General features: G+C 35.9%; 1 long non-coding RNA gene across 1 annotated transcript in view; it reads left to right on the forward strand.

Annotated features, from left to right (window-relative positions):
- The window catches only part of LOC308553209, a 39,294-nt gene extending 29,554 nt beyond the window's left edge, over positions 1-9,740 (forward strand). Inside the window, exons 2-4 of the long non-coding RNA XR_013998209.1 lie at positions 2,442-2,622; positions 3,221-3,288; positions 7,045-9,740. This is a non-coding gene — a long non-coding RNA (uncharacterized lncRNA). The remainder of the gene's footprint in view (positions 1-2,441; positions 2,623-3,220; positions 3,289-7,044) is intronic.
- Positions 9,741-24,351: the final 14,611 nt, after the last annotated feature.

Genomic DNA, 24,351 nt, shown 5'->3' on the forward strand with positions numbered 1-24,351 from the left:
GCCATGTGGTCCCAAAGTTATACAACTGTCTGGCTTCACCACATGCCTCAGATTTGGAGTTATTAAGTTATACAACATGTGGGAGGATCAGCAGCCCTGGAGATCCTGCTCCCAGCTGCAGGCCGTTTCTTTCCATCTTTTTCTGGGCAGTGGTTTAGAAATCTTGCGGTCATAGTTAATGCCGGGTCTTCCTTGTCAAAGATAAATGAATGAGACAAAGGGTGACAGCGACAATCAATGCAACAGAAGTGACACTAATTACTTGTGGAGCAGAGATAACCATTTCAGCTGAGAGAACTATCCCTCCTGTCCCCCCACCCCCCCTTTTTGTGTGTGACCACCATGATGAACAAAGAGTTCCCAGCCTTCCCTTGGAGGGTTTCTGCGGTGTGACAATTCTGATAGCCAAGCAGTTCTTCATTATGTCCAACCTAAATTGCCTCTGACTTAATTTAATGCTACTTTATTTCATTCAATTTACCATGTTAAGGGAAAAAGTAATAAGTTTCAATTTCATAGCAACCCTTCATACACTTGAAGACTGATTAAGCCGCTCCAAGTTTTAGAAAAGAAAACAACCCTGACAAATACGCCTGAATCGATTTTTAGATTGGGTTCCATGGATGATGTTTCTCAGCAAAACACGACCTGACTGAGCTTCCAGAATTCTCTCATCTCTTCTGATTTTTTGGCTACACTTTTTTTTTTTTTTTTAACTAGGCATGTACTTCAATTACACTTTATAAATCTCCTTTACAATGTTTAGCACTTACATACTCAAAACACATAGAACTTGATTCTAAATTAACTGAAGCAGATAGCCTGGATTTTCAAAAGTGATTTCTGGCTAACTTTGGTCTTAGCAAAACATAAACCTTGGTCTCCTGGGCTGGATTTCCTCTCTCATCTGGTCACAATTTGGAGAACCGCTGTGTAGACTGGAGTGTTGTTGCTGGAGACACTGCTGGGAAGCAGCCCTAAGTGTGTGGTGCGGTTGGTTTGAACTAAACAAAGATGCAGTAAAAGCACAGCGTTAATCAAGCGCAGTTGAGAACACGGTGTTGGGGATTGTGTCTGGGATAAGAGGAGTGAAAATGCAGAGCAACTTTCTAAAGCTTTTCTAAATGCACATGGGTACTTCAGGGTTTCTGTTTTCAGTTCAACAACATCACGCCATACGATAATTAATGGCTGCTCTTGGTGTTTTGACATGATTGACCTTTACAGGTGAGCTATGGAGTCCTCGCCGAGAAGGATCACTTAATAAGGATGATTTAGTAGGTGTGAAGTACTCAAGTCAGGACCCAAGCGTTTAATCACCTTTAAAATGTGGAAGACTAGTCATCCTATGATCCCTGTAAGGGCCATAGGCTGTTTTTATGTGTCCAGCACCCCTTTCTCTTTTTAGGTCAGAAAATCTTTTTTCCTAAGGGCACCCGTTCCATGGGCTTTGTCCCTTGTGGGACCAGCATTAAAGGGCAGGTGCATGACACAGGACTTGCTTAGCTGAAGACTGCATGCCCCTGGCCTCAGTGACTGTGGACAGACATGTGATAGAAGCAGAGGTATTTTGGGGACTTTTCAGTCGGTTCCAGATAAAGAAGATGGACAACGGGGTACTAGAAGCTTCCAATATACAGAGAAGCAGGAGCTCCTGTGTTAATGAATTCTGCTGCCAACCACTTTAGTTTGTTTGGTTTTGCCAGTTTCATTTGAATTTCTATTACAATGAGAAGTTCCAGTGAATAGGATCTATCAGAAACACTCTATTGTACAAGCAAGGAAAATGAGGAATGAATGTTAAGTGATTTGCCGGAGTTTGCTGTGGAGCTAAGCTTGATGTCAGCCCTCTTAACCTTGGTCCTTTGGATCCTTAGATCCTGGGCAACTGCAGTGCGTCAGGCCCTGGTGGCAGAGTGGTAAGCTCCCCCACCCAGCTTCCAGGCCATCTCTCTTTAGCTCTCCGTATTGGTCTGAAGAGTGTCTTGATGAAGCTGTGCATTTTTAAACAATTTTAAATATCCAAGAGAGTATTTCTGAAAACATTTCATTATAATAAATTAAATTGCAAAGAAGAAAGTAAAAAATTTCCTGTAGAATCATAAATATTTAATTTAGAAATATTAAATATTATATTAAATCTTAAAACCTTTTGTAAACACCATTTTGTAGTTGAAATAATACAAACACCAGGACAATTAAGCCACTTTGCCAAATTCATACTCCTTTTAGTCTATTCTTAGAAAGGTTTATTGCTTGTTGCTTAATTCATTATGAAGATTGTGTTATGTAGTGAGGTTAAATATTTTTCTTGTTTACATTCATATGCATGATATCTTTTCTTAAAAATGTATAAATTCTTATAATACTACCTTAAATGTCTAAAAGGCTGAATAAATACTATTAATGGAATGATTACTCTTTAAAAATCTCATTGCCAGCTGCTTGCATAGTGGGAAGGGATGTAACAGACCCAAGGTTCTTCCTGTCCTTTCATTCTGCCCTGAAGTTGTAATCACCCTTCATCTTTTGTTGATCTCAAATGCTCCAAACATATAATCTCCAAAGCCTCCCATAAGACAAAGGAACCCAGGAAGGTCTAACACAACTAGAAGAAAAATGGTAAGTCTAAAGTATACCTAACTTCTTATCTCATAATTCAAATGCTTCTTGTCATATACAGATTTATTAGGCAGAAGGTATGAAAAGGAACAGAATTTAATTATTGAAATAGGTCAGTTTACTATTTTTAAAATAAGCATGTAAAGTTTTTATTAAACTTTAAATATATGTAGTTTATTTTATGTTAATTATATCTCAATAAAGCTTGTTAAAAAAAAAAGATGAAACAAATGTATATGAACCAGTTCATACTCACAAAGAAGGGTGTCCATAAAGTACCAAGTGGCAAAAAATGTGAGAGAGTAGGCATGAGATCATTTGCGAAATACTTGTAATACTTGTTAACTTTGATTTCATTTTTCAACTTAAATTCTATCCTAGTCTACAATGAGCGTTTGTCATAGCCAGGCTCCGAGATGGCTCCCAGTGACTCCTACTTCTTGGGGTTTATGCCCTTTGTAGTTGTCCCCCACAGGGTATCAGGGTTAGTCTGTGTGACCAATAGAATATGTCAGAAGTAATAGTATGTTGCTGACAAGACTATTCTTAAGGATCAATGGCTTCATTTTTGTTCCCTCCTGCCCATCGTTGGGTCTAGAAGATCCAAGAGCAGCTTTATGGTGAGATTCCGGTGGAAAGGAACTGAGTCCATCTCTCAACAGCCAAGTAAGTGAACCCTCTTAGTAGGGCATCCTCCAGGCACAGCCAAGCCTTCAGACGACTAAGTCTTGTCTGCCATCCTGATTATAACCTCACGAGAAACCCCGAGAGAAAACGATCCAGCTAAGCCATTCCCAGATTTGCCACACCCAGAAAGTGCATGTGGTAATAAGTTTGCTGTTTTAAGATAGTAAGATTTGGGGGAATTTGTTACATAGTGATAGATAACTATTACAGCGTGAATTCCCTTTTTGAGGGGTATACATATATAACAATGTATTCTGGTGTAATTGGCATAATAAAATGCACATATTTAAAGTATACAAATTGGTAAGTTTTGATGTATATCTGGTATGTTTATATCTGTAAACTATCACTAAAATTAAGATAAATATATCCACCATCTCTCCAAAAGTTGCTCATGCCCTTTGGTTATCCCTTCTTGGCCCTCCCAGCTCATATATCCCAAGGCAACCACTTTCTGCTTTCTGTTGCTATATGTTACTTTTAAGTTAATTAGCATTTTCTAGGATTAGGTGTAAATAGAATTGCATAGTGTGTATTTTTTGTTTGGCTTCATTTACCTCAGCATAATTATTTTGAGTTTCATTCATGTTGCTGCATGTGTGTATCAATGGTTCATTCCATTTTATTGTGAAGTAGTAATCTGTTTTATATACAGTATTGGCTATACCATGATTTGTTTATTTAGTCACCTGTTGACGAACATTTGTGGTTTTTTTTGCAGTTTTGGGCTATTGCAAATAAAGCTTCTATAAATATTTGTGTACAAACATTTAGCAGATATATTCTTTCATTTCTCTTTAGTAAATACCTGACAGGAAAAATGGCTGGGTTATATGATAAATATATATTTAACATTATAAGAAACTGCAAAACTGTTTTCCAAGATGTTTGTGTCATTTTACATTCCTAGAGAGTTTCACTTTTTTCACATTCTTGCCCAAAATTGGTATGATAAGACTTTTAATTTTACTAATTCTAATAGATTTGTAGTTGCTTACTATTATACTTTTAGCTTACATTTTCCTAATGACTAATAATGTTAAACATATTTTCATGTCCTTAGTTGTTATCTATATATCTTTTTGTGTGTGAAATTTTTGTTCAATATTTTGCCCAGTTTTTTGTTTTGTTGTTTGCTTTTTGTTAGTTTTAAGAGTTCTTTATATGTTGTTTATCAGATATATGATTTGCAAATATTCCCTTCCCATCTGTGACTTGGCTTTTCATTCCTTTAATAAGTAAGATTGTTAAATTTTGATGAAGTCTAACTTATCAATTTGGTTTTTATAATGGATTACGCTTTTGCTATTATGTCACAGAAATCCTTGCCTAACCCAAAGTCACAAGAATTTCTTTTTCCAATGTTGCCTTCTAAGAGTATTATAATTTTAGACTTAACATTTAAAATTTATTTTGAATTAATTTTTGTATAGAGTGTAAAGTATTAATCACAGTTCATTTTTTGCCGATGTATATACAATTGTTACAGCATAATTTGTGGAAAGATGATCCCTTTCCATAGAAATGTCATTGTACTTTTGTAAAAAATCAATTGTAGTATGTAAATTTAAGGGGAGAGGATTATTTGATCTTCTGGGGAAAACTTACAAATGAAGACTTTTAAAATTTGAAAACAAGTATATTTAATAATAAAAGTAATATAGGAAAAGGCAGAAAACAGACAGAAATATTAGAATCAATCATAATATCACTGGCCAGAGATAGCTAATGATTTTCTAAAAATACAATTCATCCTTTTACCTTTTTAATAAAAATTGGGTTTGAATATATTCTTTTGAAACCTGCTCTACATATCACTATATCACAAATGATTCTTGATATCTTTAACATCTTCTCTAATACAGTTTTTAATGAAACCATAGTTGTGACCACAAAGTTCAGAGAGAGACAGAATATATTCTTATGTATCACCAAATTTAGAAAATCATTATTGTAGGAAATTAAAAACTGGATAATTAATGATTCAATTGGAAGTTTTCTTTAAATTATTAAAACTAGAATAACATTAACATTGTAACTTTTTTCTTTTAGTTTGTGTCAGCATTTCTGGATTTTTCCATGCCAGCAGTTTGCCTAAATTGTTCATTGTTTTTTTTTCCACTATAAAGAAGAGAAAAATAACGGGGACAAAGTTTTTTTTATTATAGTGCAGATTTTAATATTAACAAATATTTAGAATTCATATGAAGTCACTTTTAGGAATCTGGAACTGAAAATTAGGGGGTATAAATGGAAATTTGCTGCCTAAAGTTTTTGGATCTTGATTCTGGTAGCCACTCATAATGATGTTGCTGGAACCCATCCAGGATTACACAAACTTCTAGGCTCACTGAAATGGAGACGGATAATATATTTTGAAAACCACATGAAGTTCATCTGCAAATAGTCAAATTAGCCTTTAAAGATACAGAGTACTCTACAAGATTTAAACCAATTCCATGAACGAGTCAATGAAATTGACAGAGTTTCAGTTATCCAAAACCACCTAGCTCTACTTGGAAACACATTAACCTTCTTGTATAGAAATGTGACCCAAGAGGAATGAAGCTGTATTAATTGGCTGTTGTTAGGGGAAGTGCTGGCCAAGTTTTGTTCTGTGTTCTCCCACTATCATAATAGATGAAATGAAAGTACAGAGGATATAAATCAGCTCTGCTGGGCGAGTTGTTAAAGGGTTTTTAACACCATTTTCTTTCCTTTCTTTTTCTTTCTTTCTTTCTTTCTTTCTTTCTTTCTTTCTTTCTTTCTTTCTTTCTTTCTTTCTTTCTTTCTTTCTTTCTTTTTCTTTCTTCTTTCCTTCCTTCCTTCCTTCCTTCCTTCCTTCCTTCCTTCCTTCCTTCCTTCCTTCCTTCCTTCCTTCCTTCCTTCCTCCCTCCCTCCCTCCCTCCCTCCCTCCCTCCCTCCTTCCCTCCCTCCCTCCTGCTTTCTTTCTTTCTTTCTTTCTTTCTTTCTTTCTTTCTTTCTTTCTTTCTTTCTTTCTTTCTTTCTTTCTTTCTTTCTTTCTTTCTTTCTTTCTTTCTTTCTTTCTTTCTTTCTTTCTTTCTTTCTTTCTTTCTTTCTTTCTTTTTCTTTCTTTCTTTTTTTCTTTCTTTTTTTTTTGGTTTATCTTCACCCGAGGACATTTTTTTCCATTGATGTTTTACAGAGGGTGGAAGAGAGTGAGGGGGAGAGAGAAAGAGAAAGAAACAGAAACAATAGAAACATTGTGAGATAGATACATTGATAGGTTGCCTTCCCTTGGGGCCAGGGAACGAAGCTGCAACCCAGGTAGGCATCCTTGATTGGGAATTGAACCCCTTGAACCTTTGGTGCCTAGGCCAACGATCTACCACTGAACTACACTGGCCAGGGCTCTAACACCATTTTCTAAGTCTAAAAGGGGAATGCCAACAGGTGCTTCCTATTGAGGAAGCATTAATTTAGGATTTTTGTAAGGAGGAAATTAGGGCATCTAGATAAGTGTAGATCAAGCTGAAAATCACAGAGCATTGACCAAACCTGAAATAACTATGTGTATTATAGGCCTCCAACGGGAAGCTACAACCTTAGGATTCATGCTGTGATTCATGCTAAGGTCCTCCTTTGTCTCATGGTCAAAGTCTGAAAACTACATTTCCCAGACTTCTTTGCTGAATGATTTAAATTTAATTCCAAAAGGGGTCAGTCGGGAGAAATTTGAAGGACAGAACTGATTTTTCTTTTTTCTTTTGGCAGCAGTAGGTGAAACATTTGGCGAACTGTAGATATAAGGTTTGCAGCATCTTCTTGGTGAACTTCCGCGAGACATCTGCCTCAGTGCTGTAGGCAACTGAGAGCTTCATGGACACTTTCCTGAATCTCTACACTTTCTGATTTCCTAAAAGCCAGCAATGGCATACCCTCACCTTTGGTCTCCCAGCCCATAACCAGTGTTTCTGAGTATTCATATCCCTCTATTAAAGCCCTTTCTGTTAAAACAAGTAGTATGATTTATGTTTTCCCACCAAAATGTGACTAATAGACCATTTAAATACTAAGATTATGTAGTAGAATTCTTAGCATCTGTGTATGGTGTACACATTTAGAGTTTCATGTATAAGTCAATTTTCTTTTATAACTTGTTTCCTGTACTGATGGTTGACAGTTCTAGCTGGCCCATGACACAATATCTTCCTAGGAGTATTGGAAATACACGTTCCATATGAACACAAAATATTTGATGAAAATATTAGATTATTAGATTATTAGATTATTAGATTATTTCAGATAATTATGTAGATTATCTGGATTTCCAGGGAGGTAGGTACAAGGAGAAAAAACTTAATCTAGGTTTGCAGTTACCTCTTTCTGCTCTAGTCAAGTTCATTTCAGATAAATTTTCCAAAGCAACAATCCAGAGGCCAGAAAAAGACTCAATGGGGGAAAAAGAATCTTGCTACAAAGTGAAGATATGAATGGCCACCTTGTTCCTCTACATAAGTATTTTTTGTAAACAACAATAGAAAACACAGATAATTTAAAAAAAAAAAAGTAAAACCAATTTTTATTAGTGCCCTTCTTGACATTTCATGGACACTGACTTCATTAAGAAGACACAAGTTTTTTGCATTCATTTATTTAATTTTTTCCCCATCACTCTTTATTCCCCATACCCTCTTCCACCTCCACCTACCCTATTCCCCCCACAATCACCACACTGATGTCCTTGTCCACAAGTTCTTTCTCTTTCTTTCCTTTTTTGCTTAATACCTCCATCACCACCCCTCAACTTCCCCCTGCCAGAAGACTCGCTATTTAAAAGAAATATTTAGGACTTCTAACACTGACAAGCAAACTTTGTTTCATGGAATCAATCAATTAAGGATAAAAACTGTGCATATATTAGGTGACACATTTCATTGAAAATTTTAATAGCTTTATTGCACTTTCCGGAGAGGGGGGAGAATACATTTTTTTAAAAATACATTCTTAAAATTTAGATTATTGAATTGTTGAGCATATTATTGGCAATGAAAAATTGATGTCACTTCAAAGCTAATGTTAATAATTGAAATTATTTGAAAATTAGAAACACAAAGACAACTTTAATTTATTTTTTATCTAGAAACTAGGTTATGGTTTGAGTTGCAAAACTTCCTGGGACACCTGTTAGCACCCATTTACTATGATTTATGTCTAAGATTTAGGAAAAAACTACAAAACTTTTTGGGGTCAATCAAACAAACAACCTGAACATGAATGAATGCAAAAGCATGTCATGATCCTGAATGGAAAGACAATATTTTATCATGATAATTTACCCCCAAATTAATATCTACATATCTAATAATGCCAATGTCAGTGGGACATTTATTTTTCTTTGACTTCCAAAGTTATTCTAAAGTTCATTGGAAAAATAAAGACAACATAGAAAAAAAACGTTTTGAAAAAGATGTGCTCATCACAGATTGGATGATATCAAAGATTGGAAAAACTGTGGTAGGGACTGGGGAGGCTTGGCAAGCATAACCTAAATCAGCAATTTTCAACCCTTTCCATCTCATGACACATGTAAACTAGTTACTAAAATCCTGCAGCACACCAAAATATATTTTTCCCCAATCTGATAAAAAAAAGTATAATTTTCATTCTTTCACACTGGACAGCTATTGTGTTGGCTGTTGTCATTTTTTTATTTAACAATCTAAGGGAAAAGAAGTCAGTGCTCCAGACTAAATAGTCAGGTCTTGCATGTTTTAAAAATTCTTGTGGTTCATCTGTTGGAAATCGCTGGCCTAGGTCAGTTACACTGCATTCATGAAAGGGAATACTCTATAGCCATAAAAACAAACAGGTGTATGTACTGCCCAGAAAGATGTTGGTGACATATTGTTAGTAGACAAAACAACAACCTGCAGGCCAATGTGTTTCACATGATTATATTTATGTGAAAACTGCACGCATGAGTATACGCGTATATGTAAGTTTTTCTGCATTAACCCAGAAAAACTTGGCAATACACCAGGATCCTAAAGTTATCATATCTAAGACATAGTGTGGGAGCTGAGGTAGACATTTCTGTATTTTCTGCATTATTTAAATTAAAATGCAAGGAAGCCCATCATGTACTTCTTTCTGTTAATGTAAACAGACATATAGACACATACATATATATATTTATGCAAGAAAAGAACTCTGATGTTTATAAACATGACTGCTTACTCTTAAGGATGGATCCTTTTTATAGAAATGGACTTTATTGTGCTGAGAAATTTTAATCTTATGTAGGCAAATTTGGGAGCAGGAGTCAGAGAAACTCAAATTGCTTTGCATGACAGAGAAAGGTTTATGTATTGTGCACAATGTGGTTTGATAAGGTACTGCCAGTGGTCCGATTTTAATATTTCCTCTGCCACCCTACAAAATCCTGAATAAAGGCTACATGGTTCACTAAGGTTTTGGTATGAGTGGATTCTCTTGGCACAACTCAGAGTCAATTAGGGCACACTTCAAGGGCAGATGCAATGGCAGTGGGGCTTGGAGAGGGGGATTTGGAAAGTAAGACCCCAGGAATTTTCAGAAATCTAAAATATATTTCACCTTTTCCCCAGGTGTGGATTTGGACAAGCTTCAGGGAGAACTTTCAAACATCTTTACTTGTGTTACTTGGAGTCTGCAGCAGGAAGGCTGGTCCTACTCCTGACAAAACTTAAAAGTGAGAGACAGTAGCTGTCCAGTTATTCTCAAAGCTGAGCAAGGGTGATTGAAAAGAGGACTCCAGAGGGCTGCCCAGAGGGATGATAAGATCCCAATTTAGATGATATTCTATGAGGAGCAGAGCTGGGATGGCAGAGATCTGTAAGTAGCCATCGGGGAAGCTTTGCCTGCATTAACGTATCTGTATCTGAAGTGAGAGATCCCCAGCAGTGAAGGAGTGGTGTCTGAAGAAACCACAACCATTCCCTAAAGAGCAGTTAGTCTTAAACATCCCCAAGCCCAGAGTGTCAGTGCTGTTAGAGTTAAGCAAGATGTTTTTTGTGCTGTAACTACCTTCTTTTCTGCCATTAAACCTTGGAAGTGCCAGGGGCAGCCTACATTTGAGGCAGTGGGAGGACTGCTAGATCTGAATCTCAAGTTCCTGGTTTCTACAATAGACCTAATAAATTTAAGGACATGCTTCCCTGTCCCAACACGGACACACTTGAAAAAGAAAATGAATAACATACTAATACTCAAGATCCAGTGGTTTCCCCAGCCAGGCGTGGCTCAGCGGTTGAGCATCGACCTAGGATCCAGGAGATCGGGGTTCGATTCCCGGTCAGGGCACATGCCCGGGTTGTGGGCTAGGCAGCCGATCAATGACTCTCTCTCATCATTGATGTTTCTATCTCTCTCTCTCCCCCTCCTTTCCTCTCTGAAATCAATAAAGATATGTTTAAAAAAAAAAAAAAATCCAGTGGTTTAAAACAAATACTGACCAGTTAAAAATATAGATATTTTTTAGTTTAATAGATTTTATCTCTATAATAAATAAGATTTATTTGCTTAAGTAATAATTACTGAGTGCCAACTTTGTGCCCGGCACTCTTCTGGGCATGGAAAAAACAAAACAAAATGACAAAATCTGGCCCTCAGGGACTTTAATTCCTGATGGGGTAGTCAGAGTAAAAATACAATGCCAAATAGCAACAAGTTCTATTATGAAAAATAATAGCCAAGGTGATAGAGTCACAGTGTTATAACATAGTAAAAGCCAGGAAAATTCCAGGACAAGTAGAACAAGGAAACTGAGACAGATTGTTAAATAGCAGTTTGTGACCATCTAGTAAATCTTATCTTTCCTAAACCAAGGACACTTGAAAGTAAATGGTCTGTGTTAGATAGGCCAGGTACAGAAACCAGGATACAGAAACCCAGGTACTGAAGAAACTAAAGTACAGAAACTCACCTAGCAAGTGGCAAAACTGGGAAAACAAGAACCTTGTCCCCAGGGTAACATATACTCCCCCAGTATATCACTAGTCCTGCAGTTTAGACCCCCTGAGCTTTCCTCCCTAAAGATAACATCTAGGTCTCAGATGTATTTCAGCTCCAGGCCCAGAAAAGCAGCAAAATCAGACAAGTGACACTGTGGCTGCCTCAGGACCAGCTACATTGACAAATGACTTCCTGCCTTGGCACCAACCAATCAGCGGAGATCACAACTCTGAAAGAGCACACCTGGAAAGCTGATGAATATTCTATTGGACACTCCCCTGAGACCTCCCCTAAGATTTCCACCTGCAAGCAAGAGCTAAATATGTTCAGGACAAAGGACCCAGCATGCTCTCCTCCCCCATGCCCCCAAAGGAGCATGCCAGCACTATCTTCTCCCCTCTGAGGGGATCCCCTGAGATTTGCAACCAGGGAACAATGGGCAGAGGCAGCTCCTCCCGGGCTTACCCCCTGAACCTCTCTCAAAGGGCCTCTTCTCGCTCCCTGACTTCGCAGTGAGCCAAGGCAGCCCAGCCTAGTCTCTCCTGTTGCATCGTCTATGCCCTTCCTTGTCTCACTGTCCTAAGTATATTTTTGCTGCCGCCAATAAATTCTTGCTTTCTTTTCTACACTTTGTCTCTTGATTGAAATCTTTCCTTCAAGAAGATAAGAATCGAGGTCTTTTCTTCCTTTCCCCGGTAACGCCAGGACTGCTAATTAACATAAAAACTTCCGGTTACTTTTAGAGTGTAAAATTTAGGTAACTTGAAAGAAATGAGGAAATGAGTCATGTGACTATCATAGGGAAGACTTGTCTGGCCAGAGAGAAGATGGGTTGCAAAGGACTGAAGTAGGAACAATCTTGGCTCAGTTGAAAAGTTCAAGGAAGTTCTGTCGTTAAGCCAAATGCACAATAAACTTCTTATTTCAGATGAAGTAACTTTTAGAGAGAGGACCTTTTGAGAAGCTATTCTTGCTGTGGACCAGAGCTGGAAAGAGACCATTCTGGGCCCTCGTCAGGAAAAGGGTCTGTTATAACCCACATTGTGCATATTTAAGTCATGCTCTGAGACTCACCTCCACCTATGGTTTATCCATAGCATGAAAATGTGACTGAAGTGGAGGTCCTACAACAGTCAAATTTTGCCATCATAAGCTCATTAAAATCAATACTGCATTGACCTAGGGAAGAATATCTGGTCGTAAAGGCATCATCTCCCTTGTGATTATGGTGGGGATGGGAAAGGGGACTGTTTAATTCTCTCTCACACATTTTTAATCCACTACATGTAATAAATTGGTCTTTTCCTTTTCTTCTGACTGCACTCAGAGTGTTTGATTCTATTGAACAAAATGGATTAGCTAATGAACACTGATATATGTTGTCTAGAGATTGTTAGTCCTGAACCCTTACCACAGTAAAAACATGGATTATAGGGCTCCTTTTTACATGAGATTTATAAAGCACTTTTTTACAGTGCTTGGCACAGAACAGGTTCAATAAATGACAATTACTACTACAGTCAAACGTCTGTTCTCGATCGTGTCTCATCTTGAACAATTCAATTCTAGGTCAAGTTGTTCGTGGAAGAAATGTCTCAGATGTGGAATAAAACTTTGGTTCTCAACCTGACAACACTTTCATGTTGATACATCAACATGACAAAAAGCATCTCTCAGGCAACAAACAAAAGAGAGAGTGGGAGTCATTTCATCACTAAACCCTGCATTGTTAACATCTCAGGAAATTGTGCTGTGAATATTTTGTGTTTTTTTGCTTTTGTTGCCGGTGGAATAGATGATTTAGCACAGTCTTAAAACGTAAAGAGGCCATCAAGAGTGCTAATGTTGCCAAGCGTGTGAAAGAAACAATAATCACAGACAATTGAAGAGGTAGAAAAACTGTTGTTGATTTGGATAAACTAAAAGCAGTTAGCTGGTTTACAGTATTTCAGAGGCAGTGATATGTGAAAAAGCAAAGATGCCACAAGCTGACCTGAAAGACACCCCTGGAATGAGTGCTGAAAGTGATTCCTTTAAGACTAGTAGGAGGTGGTTTGATAAATTTAAGAAAAGAAGTGTTTGTTTATAGATTAAACAGTACACTAGACATGTACTGTACATAAGAAAGGTTAAAACAGGGAATCATTTGACTGTCTGGAATGAATTAATTTAATTTCCATTACTTCTAATGGGAAAAAATGACTTGGATTTTGAACAAATTGCTTCTCAAACAGCCTTCCAGTATGAATTAAGTTTGGGAATCGAGGTTCCACTGTGTGTGATAATAATAATAGCCTGAGATTATTCAAATTAGTGGGTAGTGACTAATCAATACAAATGAAGGAAGTTTCTACTGGTGGTCATAAGAACATGGCTGGGTATGTTGCCTCACAGCCCATCCATGCAGGAGAACCTGCCCCTGGATATTTCCTGCCTGAGATTTCATCCAACTAATGTGCCCTGGCAATCGCTTTATGCCTATAGTTGCTTAGAAAAATGTCCATACTGGTGGGAGAACCCTTGATATGAAATTGCTATACATACTTTTTCACCTTGCTTACAGTAAAAATCAAAATTAAACTGAATATTCAATTAGAATAGCTTTTGGTCACATTCCCCCCTCTCCCCCCCAATTTTATGCTTAATATTTAACTTCTCCCCTCTGGCATTATATTACTTTTATTTTTATATTTTAGTTTACTAGTATATACATGCACTATATATATATATATATATATATATATATATATATATATATACACACACACATATACATATATATGTGTGTGCATGTGTGTGAGTGTGTCCTATTGTGAGCCATCTTCCATCATTTCTGGAACTTTTAAGGTCTAAATTAGAAATATTTAATAAATATTAAATGACATAAAATTAGCCTAAGGTTTAAATATACATGAGCCACTTAAAAAAGAACTCCAATTACATGCCCATACCTTCTACTTAAGCATAAATAATTCATTACCATTGAAATTCTAGTGATTTCAATGGTGAATATAGACTAATGAGGGAAATCACAGTAGTTTGTATAAATTATTTGATCACTCATTCCAGAAAAAGAAACAAGAAATAAACGAGAAAGCTGCAAGAGCAGTATTTTCCAACTCAATTTGGAGCTCAAGCAGATAAATTTGTTATTTAACAAATAGATATAAGTATCATTGGTCATAATTAAGAGTAAAGTATAAGGTATTAAACAGAAATTAAATTGTCAAATCTCCTCATAAGAAATAAATGGTATAACAGCACTGTTTCTGTGAATATTATTTTTCATAAACTGGCAAGTTGGAAGGTAGAGAGCTTTAGCATGATAAAACCGTTACATACAATCAAATATTAAAGAGAATGTGCTTATTATTTTCAAGTCTCTGGTGGGCCTAGACATTAAGAATTACTATTTTAAAAAGTCGTCTAGAATGTTTTATTTTCTGTTATTTCTCTGGATACTCCCTATATTTTGCTAGAACTTGGTCATGCCTGTTGAGCCAGTTTTCGAACATCTTGTAGAAATGAACATCTAATTGATTTAAAACTTAGCCTACATCAAAGTACTTCCTTCACATGTCCACAGGTTTGGTTTTATTCTTTGTGATAAGAGGTTACTGGATGTAAGCAAATGTCTCATTCCTCAGAGCTGTGACATTGTATTCTAGTTATTTATATAGAGTCTTCTCTGAACCAGTGGCTTTATGAGGTGACATTCTGAATATTATGAAAGTGCTCATTTCAGCTGCCTTGAATTCTGGTGGTCACAGTCTTATCATCAAACTAAACTTTGTAGAAATGTGTGTCCAAATAGTCATGTATTATGACTTTCGCAAAGTTTGAAAGCTTCAGTGAAATAATTTGACTGATCTTGTTGAAACCAAGAGAAATTCCTATCAGCCAAAAAACCCCAAAAACAAACAAACAAAAACTCTTTCAGGAGAATGATGCTGTAGGATAGTGGAAAATCCATCAGAGTATGTTCTCAGTTATATATCATCTGCTCACCATCTTTAGATACATCTCCTTGGATAGCCAGTTAAATCTCCTGAGTGTATTTTCTTATTTGTAATATAAGAAAGTGAACTATATTATTAATATCCTTTGGGTCTAAATTTTCTATAATTCAATGAAGCAAAGCGAAGCAAAAATTAACAAAACATCAAGTTGTGTTCCAGCTAGTATAGCTTTTAGGCATCCACATATCCATATTTGATGTAACATAGATTACACACAAAAACAGGAGAGAAAAATTAGGGCCACCCAAATTAAAGAAGTGTTATTAAAAAGCCCTATAGTAATGCAAATATAAAGGTACTTTTATATGAATAATAAAAATAAAAATGAACCCTGATGGGGCTCAGGGCAGGCCACCGTAAAATATTCCAAAATGGCATATTGGTTATTTTGAATTAAAGTTCTCAAAAAACAGCTGATGCAAGAAGGACCCTCTGACCTTCCTCTCTGTCCCCCTGAAGGAAGGAAATAAACCTCCCATGTGGAAGGTACCCTGCCTGCACCAGGTGGTGAAAAGACAGAGATAAGGCTGAAAAGGCTATGTAAACAAACTGCTTAGTTTCTCCCCTAATTAGTATCCAAGCCTAAGTTCTTTGTCTTCTCGGTTCTTCACAAATTTATTGTTTCTTTATCTAAATTGTATAAAACTGTATGATTTAGTCACTTCAGGGAATCTACTATTTCTAAGAGATCCCATACCTACAAAATTAAAATTTGGTTTCCTCCTGTTAATCTAGTTTATGTGAATTTAATTATTAGGCCAGCCGGAAGAACCTAGAAGGGTAGAGGAAAATTTTTTCTTCTGACAACACAAAACATTGAGAATTTTACTTTAATGATATTTCTGTTCAGGGCGTATTCAGTCTCTATAAATTGTTAGACCTGAAGGCCCAAATTATTTCTCCAAACTAGGACAGGGTGTATCTGGATTTTCACTGAGGAATCACATCTAAATGCAAATGGAAAGGCTTTTCTGTATGATCCATAGAAAATCGAGGGAGAGGCTAGGAGGTATATTCAGATTTCATGAACTTTAATTCAGTTCCTTATATATTCAGGGTGTTTTCTTACCAAAAGTATTCTTTAAATCATTTCACAGTTTGAAAAATAAAAGAGAAATTTATCTTTTAAAGGTATCTAATGGTTAATTGTTTGGAACTATCAAATCAAAGTGTGATAGTCCTGATAAATGAACTAAAAATAGATCTTGGCTGCTCCTCAGTTTCTGCAGTGCAAAACATCATAATATAATTTATCACAGCCTTTAATATACATGTCAGGTTCTTAAAATTTCAATAGTTGCTCCCTTTCCACAAAAGCATAATTTTACTTCAGTGAAATGGTTTAAGCAATTTGAGTGTTTTCTGCTGAGATGTGAATCAGTACCCTAAGTTGTAAACATCTAACATGCTAGAAATGAAGGAAATAATCCTGTAATTTAAACTCAGAGTATTTTTTTACCACTAATGCAGCTCAAGTTCACATTGTTGAGATTTTAATAGACAATAGCCTAGGACATTGTCTTATGGAACTAATTTTCCTCTGATGTCAACATGCACTCTGTCAAAAATCCTTCCAAGAATAAAGTGTTTTACATATTTTCTGTTTTATTAGCAAACATGACTAACAATTTTAATTCTCTTTTATGAATAGAAAGTCATAATTAAAATGCAATGAGTAATCCACAAATGAACAGCTGGTTTCTATCTTAGAGACTCAGTTAAGCAGCCTTTTCATTTATAATCAATATGACATAAATGGTCAAAAGTCAGCCTATTTACAATCCTATCATTATATGTTGTGGGCTTAGATTTGGCTTGTCACTTTTTTTTTTTTTTTTTAGTGCCCTGACCGGGGATCAAACCCACAACTTTGGTGTATCTGATTGATGTTCCAACCAACTGAGCTACCCAGCCAGGGCTGGCTTGTCATTTCTAAGACTCTTTCCCAGGAAGTTGTGAAATACTTTTTATTTAGAGTGAAAAACAAAATTCTGTTTTTGTGTTTAATTTGCAAAAAGGAATTAATGTATTTGTGTTCTGAAAAGGGAAATAATAATAATAATTTTAGGCTAGCATTTTATATATCTACAGGATGTCCCAAAAAATGTATACGCACACTTTGAATAATTATAAAGGCAGTGTTTAGTAAATAAAATACATTTCATTTTCATTTAATAGCTATCAGCTGTTAAAGTGTGTACACATTTTTTTGGAACACCCTCTATATATGTTCATACACACCATATGTAGTCCTTTGTGTGTGTTGTATAAATAATTATATATTTATCACAATAATTATATACATAATTATTTTTATATGAAAGTTATTTTCCCTGCTCACATATTTTATTTAGTACTATTTATCTCTACTGATGAAAATCCCATCCTACCAAAAACATGACATATGAGATAGGTATGTGAAAATATTTGGTAAAATGCTTAATGAAAGTCTTTTTGCCTTTATGGCAAAATTTCTAAAAGTTCTATATCTCTTTTGGTCTTTTCTTTCTTTAGTAAAATTATGACATGAGTTGGTTATGGTGGCAACTACTTGCATTGCACCATGTATGCCCTCACGTAGCAATGTGATATTGCCAAATTGCAAAATCCTGAAACTTACTGCAACAGCCTTCCAAATTACTTCCTTGACTTGAGATATCGTGATAGATAGAAGTGAGAAAGCAGGCAGGCTGACATTGAGAATGAGGAAAATATAAAAGAAATCGAAGGACAAAGAGATAATAATAATTCAGACATAGGAGCAAAACACAATAATGGACTTTGAAGAGATAACTCACAATGACCCTACATCATCATGGTTCCCTCAGCTGAGAATGGCTTTCAGAATTTCTGCTTTCAGAACTTTTCTCATTCTTTTAAGTCTAGCTCAGGAACCCCTTCTTTCCTGAAGACGTAGCTTCCACCAAAGTATGATTTATCCCAGTACTTAATCCTGATGCCAAGTTGTTCACTGACAAGAATAATATTAAAGTCTGAGATTATTTTATTTCAGAGAAAACATAAAATACATATGTGGTTGTAATAAGTCTCTCCTTACCAATGTTGACAGTTAATGAAAATTCAGTTAAGGTACACTTCTTTTAAAAGCTGAGAAAAGTATTAAGACAGTTTCCTCTGCACCTCTATTGAAATATGTTGACTATTTTAAATGAGCTTTGCTTTGAATTTGTTCTGATGAGATTCTGTAGAAAGGGCTATAATTTTTAAGGAAGATAACCCTCATTAAAGTCAGAACAAAAAGGTGCCATTTTAAGTTGCAACATGGAATGTTTTCCAAATATAAGGAGGGAAATATCCTAACTGTGAGTGAGTCTCTGGAGCAGCAGATGAAAAGAGATTGTATAATTACTACTTCTGAAGATGTTTAAGAATATTTATAACATGAATTAAGAACATAATTGTCATTTGCATAGAAGCATTTAGATTAACTAATATGTTTAAAATAGGGGAACAGATCAGATAACTTTTGAAAATTCTTTTTGGTGTTAATTGGTACTGATTAAAGTTTGATTAACTGAGTTGGATAAAATATTAGTTTTCCTTTCTACAATTCAAAGGTTACGCATTCTTTAAATTTCTCCAGAAGTCCCAAACAAGTAACATAGACCAAGCCTCATTTGTCTCTTGTTCTGAAAGCTACTCTGGCATTTCCTGATATCACCATGGCCATTGGATCTATAATTAGGTTTTCGACTCTGGGCAGCTTTCCAAGTACATCTCCAAAATTAGGCTAGTGTATGGGCATTCTGAACAAATGCCAGACAGTGAATTCAACTGAAAGGTAACGGGCTGCCTTGGGTAATTGGATTGTGCACACAATCACTGACAAGTTTTCTCTTTTTCCTGGTTCTAAACTTATGTATGAGAATATTGGTCATTATACAATGATATTGAGCCAGAGAATTAAAAATGACCTTGGAAGATATTCAAGGCTCACTTTTTAGGTAGCCAGTATTGCCATCATGTGAGTTTTAGGAAAGATATTTTGGAATAAACATCTTTCATCTTTAAATCTTCACTCAGGCTTAGCAGGCAGGACAAAAAAAGAAATAAAGGGGGGAGAGGGGGAGGAAAGAAGGAAGGAAAGAAGGGGAGAGAGAGAAAGGGAGGGAGATAAATCTATCCCAGTACCTTGTTCTAATGAGCCATTTTGTTCTTGATGGAACTAAAACTGGATTTTACAGTTTTTCAGTCAGAATCCAAGGACAGAGAGAAGAGAATAAATCACTAAAGTAAATAGAGTAGGCAGATTTTTTCCTGCTTTATGATAACAAATATTATGTAATAACTCCTTGCCAATGTATTTTACTTAACAGAAAAGACCAAACAAAACCCACTGTAAACCTAGGATTGTGGGAGAGGATAACAGTGGAAAACAATATCCTTTATTGGGGCTGTTATATTTTATTGCACATATTACCAGATTTCTACAGATGGAATAAAGCTGGTTTTATATTAGAGCCATAAGCCCTTCATCTTTTGATGGTTTCTAGCAGCATATTTCACCAAATGTACTCCCAGACATGCACATAAATTGGGCTTTTATTTTGGCCCTTAAAATTTAAGGCAGGATTGCCATTTGGATATTATTATACAATGAAATCTACCAATTGCTTTATAAGACAAACTGCAAAAGGAGAAAATTGCATTGCCCAACTTGCTGTGTATTTAACTGTATTTGTTGTTTATTTTTTACACTTTATTTTTTGTAGAAAATATAATATACATATATAATACATAAAGTAGCACTAGTTGTATTTTATAATTGGTGAAATTATATCACATTTGTTGAAAAAGAATGAGAAAATCTTTGGTCTTCATTTTTTCAAAGTCTCATCTTCCTTTTAACAAGTCACCATCTATCGGGACCATCTTAGTCTTCTGCCCTATTTGGCAAAGGGAAGGCCCTACTCGTGTCAAATGTTTTTTCCCCCCCTTTTATTCTTTGGGTCTCCTTTCTCTGTGCATATTCAGTCTATTTCATCTGCAGGATCTTCTCCAACAGCTTAAAAACAAGCTCTGATAATGCATATTTATTTTAAAAAACAAAAACAAATCTTGATTTCACATCTCTTTCTAGCCATACTCTGCTTTTCCCCCCAGCTCTGTATAACCCAGAATCTCATAAGCATCACTCGTAAGCATCATACTGTTTCTATGTTTTTATTTACTTTCTTCTCTTTAACTCATACCATTGGGATTCTCCCCTTACTTTTCCAAAGAAACAGCTCTTTCTAAAGCCGCAGAAGCCTCAACACAGCCAAAACATAATGGACCTCTCAGCTGTCAGTGTACTAAGCCTCTCCTTTCTTGTTTTCAAGACACGACACTTTTTGTCCACTGTTGTCTTCTGACCTCTAAGCGCTCCTCCCCAGTTCCCTTAGCTGTTGCTTTCTGCTCTAAGCAATTGCTAAGTGGAGGTGTTTTACACAGGTTGGCCTTGGACTGTGTCCTGTTTTTGCTCTAGACTTTCTCACTAGATGATCATATCTATTTACTTGGTGTTCAGTAACACTCATATGGTGATGAATCACAAATCTGTGCTCCTAAACTCAGGCCACTCTTATTATCTCTCAACATTTATTGTCAGCTTCTCGTTGATATCTCATGTAAATTTGACAGGCAACTTAAATTCCTTAACATATATAAAACTAAACTCCCAGCTTTTGAGTCAAACTTAATCTTACTCTGGCTCTCCTGGAATAAGTAACTGGCATCAAACGACCCAGTTACTTAAGCCAAAAACTAGAATATTTTTGAGATATCCCTTTGCCTCTCTTTACTTGCTACATCAAAACAAAAAATGGTTCCTTTTTTTTTTTTTTTTTTTTTTTGCTGATTCTACTGCTTCCTCAACAATATATCTGAAATCCACATACTTTGTCTACATCAACGGACACCACTCTCTCATCTTGACTTACCTGCTTCCTCCTTTGTTCTCTACCAACCATTCCTTTTAAAACAGTTAAGCTAACCATGTCCCAAAGTTATTATATATACTTTTAAAATTAATATCTATTGTATTAAAATAAAATTTCAAGTTGCAAAAAGGCCTAACAATGTCTTACATTATTACACCCCGCCTTCCTCTCCTACTGAATCTCATCACTTTTAATCATTATATGCCAGCCATGTTGCCCTTTAACTATTTGAATATACCAAGTTCTTTCTTTTTTTTTTCTTTTCTTAATATATCTTTATTGATTTTAGAGAGAGGAAAGGAGAGGGAGAGAGAGACAGAAACATCAATGATGAGAGAGTCATTGATCGAGCCCGCAACCCGGGCATGTGCCCGGACGGGGAATCGAACCCTGATTGCTTGGATCCTAGGTCGACGCTCAACCGCTGAGCCACGCCCGGCCGGGCCCAAGTTCCTTCTTGCATCAGTGCAGTCTTCATTCTTTCCCCTCTCCGACCTGAAACACCCTTCCTTTGTTCCTGGCAAATGCCTACTGATTCCTCAGGTACTAGCTTAAGGTTTGCTCTTGAGATAACCCTGACCGTATTTCCCAATCTGAATTAAGTTACTTCTGTTTTCATATAGACCATCATTATTTTCATTAATCATTAGTAGTATACATATATATTTTTTGTTAATGTTTATCTCTTGACTAGATTTTAAGATTCAGAGAAATCTTAATTCAGGCCCTCTTTTCACCCCCGTATAGTTAATACCGAACACAGTACTGGACATAGGATAGGTAGTAAATATTGTGGAAAGAACAATTTCAATTATTTTTGGCAACCTAATTTTCTTCATCCTTCATGATAAAATGATGCTAATATTAACACAGAGAAAATTATTATGGGGGCTGAAATAAAAGAAGGTGAAAATACCGTAACTGAGAAAGTTACCATTTTGCCACCCCCATCCCCTATCGTCCCACCTCCAGTCCCAAGATTAACACTTTTATCTGTATCCAGTTACAAATCTTTATGTAACTCATTTCTTGGTGGCTCTACTTACCAGAAATTTGTGCAAACTCAGATATTTTTAAATTCCAGTTCAGGTCATACCTAGACCCTGATATACCTGCAGAAATGAGAGTGGGAATAGTCAGTGAACAAGCAGTTATTTGAATTGCTCTGCTTTCCCTTGTTTGCTAATATTTTAGAGGCATTAAGACAAATCCTCTTTAAATAACAGCCTATGATAGAGTTCACTTCAATTTAAGAAAGGCACACGTACTACACTCGCTGATAGAGTTCATTTCCCTTTAGGAAAGGCACACATGCTTTTAAAACATTTACCTGTAAAAGCAGGTTGGAAAATAGAGACAAATTAAATAAGCTAAAAAAGGTTCACATAGGAAAAAAGGTCAATGGACAATTGAAATGGAAAACATTTATCTAATCCAGAGCAGGAACAGAGGGAGACCAAAGGGTTCAGAGGAGAATTGCAAAATGCTGTAATATTTTAAAACTTATAAAATACTTATTGGAGAATGAGTATATGTACCCATAATCTATTGATTTACAATACTTTAGTGTGATCAAATACAAGTTGCTTTACTCAATTCTTTAATTTTTTCTTGCAAGTTCTTAAAATTCTTGTGCAAAAAATGCTTATTTAATATATAATTTGCCTGTTGTTATAACCCTTCTAGAATCAACTTGGAAGCATGTAATGGAATTTAAATATGTTTGTTATGGGTTGAATTGTGTCTGATCAAAATTCATATGCTGAAGCCCTAATCCCGAGTACATCAGAATTTGAAATTACTTAAAAATAGGGTCATTGCAAGGTACTAGTAAGATGAGGTCATATGGAGTAGGGTGGGCCCCAAGTCAATATGACTGATGTCCTTATTAAAGGGGAATTTGGACATGGACATGTACATATGGAGGATGCTATGTGAAGATGAAGGCAGAGATCCTTTAAGAAATGCCAAAGATTGAAGGCTACCAGAGGCTAGATGGAAAAAATTCTCCTCCTCCCTCTAAAAGAACCAATCTTGCTGAAACCTTGATTTTAGACTTCTAGCCTCCTGAGCTTTAAAACAATAAAGTAACTTTTTTAAGCCACAGACTTGGTGATATTTTGTTAAGGCAGCTCTAGAAAACTAATACAATGTTCAATTCTTTGGATGTCGTTATTCCATTTCCATGAATATATTCTAGACAAATAATCCAATGCCAATGAAGGTATAGTAAAAAAAAGTTTGTAGAAACATTAGTCATACTAGCAAATTTTTTAAAACTATGTTACATTCTCACAATAAAATATTATAAATCCATTTAAATATAGTTTGAGCAATTATCAATGACAAGCAAAATCTTATGCAATAATGTTAAGTTCAAAAATAACCACTGAGACTTCCTCTTTTACTCAAGATGGAGAAACGCGTTCTGGATTTATTTTCTGCCTGAAACAACTAAAACACCCAGCAAAATATATGAAACAGTGACACTCAAGATATAGGATAGCAGACAATGAAAATAATGATACTTGACAGACAGGAAGCAAATGAGGTGAGCCTGATGATTTTCCCAACTTACTGTGTGGCCAAAGTTTTCAGGCTGTGGCTTCAGGAGGGAAAATCCCGGGCTGAACCTGGGGGTTTCTCTGAGTTGATGAAACCAAGATGGAAATTTTAGGAAGTCAAGGCAGGTAGAGTTCACAGTACCATGAAGTACCATAGAGGAGAAAGTGACACAGAGAGTCAACTCTGAGAGTTACAGATGATCCTTATCAGTATTCAGTTGAGTTCTAATTAGCTCATGTATCTAAGGAAACTCCTAGTAGCTGGTGAAAAGAACCACCTGAAAGAATTTAAAAAAGTCATTTTCAGACTTGACAGGACTGAGATTAACATCTGTTCTTCGCAGCACTTGAAAAATTTAGAATTCATTGATCATTATTTAGAGTACTAAGCAGTGTTTTGTCTTAGTAATGGGAAAAAATAAACCTTAGATGAAATTTAACATTGGCCTACATAACAAAACTTAAAAGAAGACCTGAAAGTATAAACTGTGTCCAAGTAACTTGAGGGTGTCCTAGAACAAAGCTCACAAATATTGATAAGAATACAAAAAAATGCAGAAC

The sequence above is a fragment of the Miniopterus schreibersii genome (assembly GCF_964146895.1).
Source record: "Miniopterus schreibersii genome assembly, chromosome: 2".
In the NCBI taxonomy this organism is placed as follows: Eukaryota; Metazoa; Chordata; class Mammalia; order Chiroptera; family Miniopteridae; genus Miniopterus; species Miniopterus schreibersii.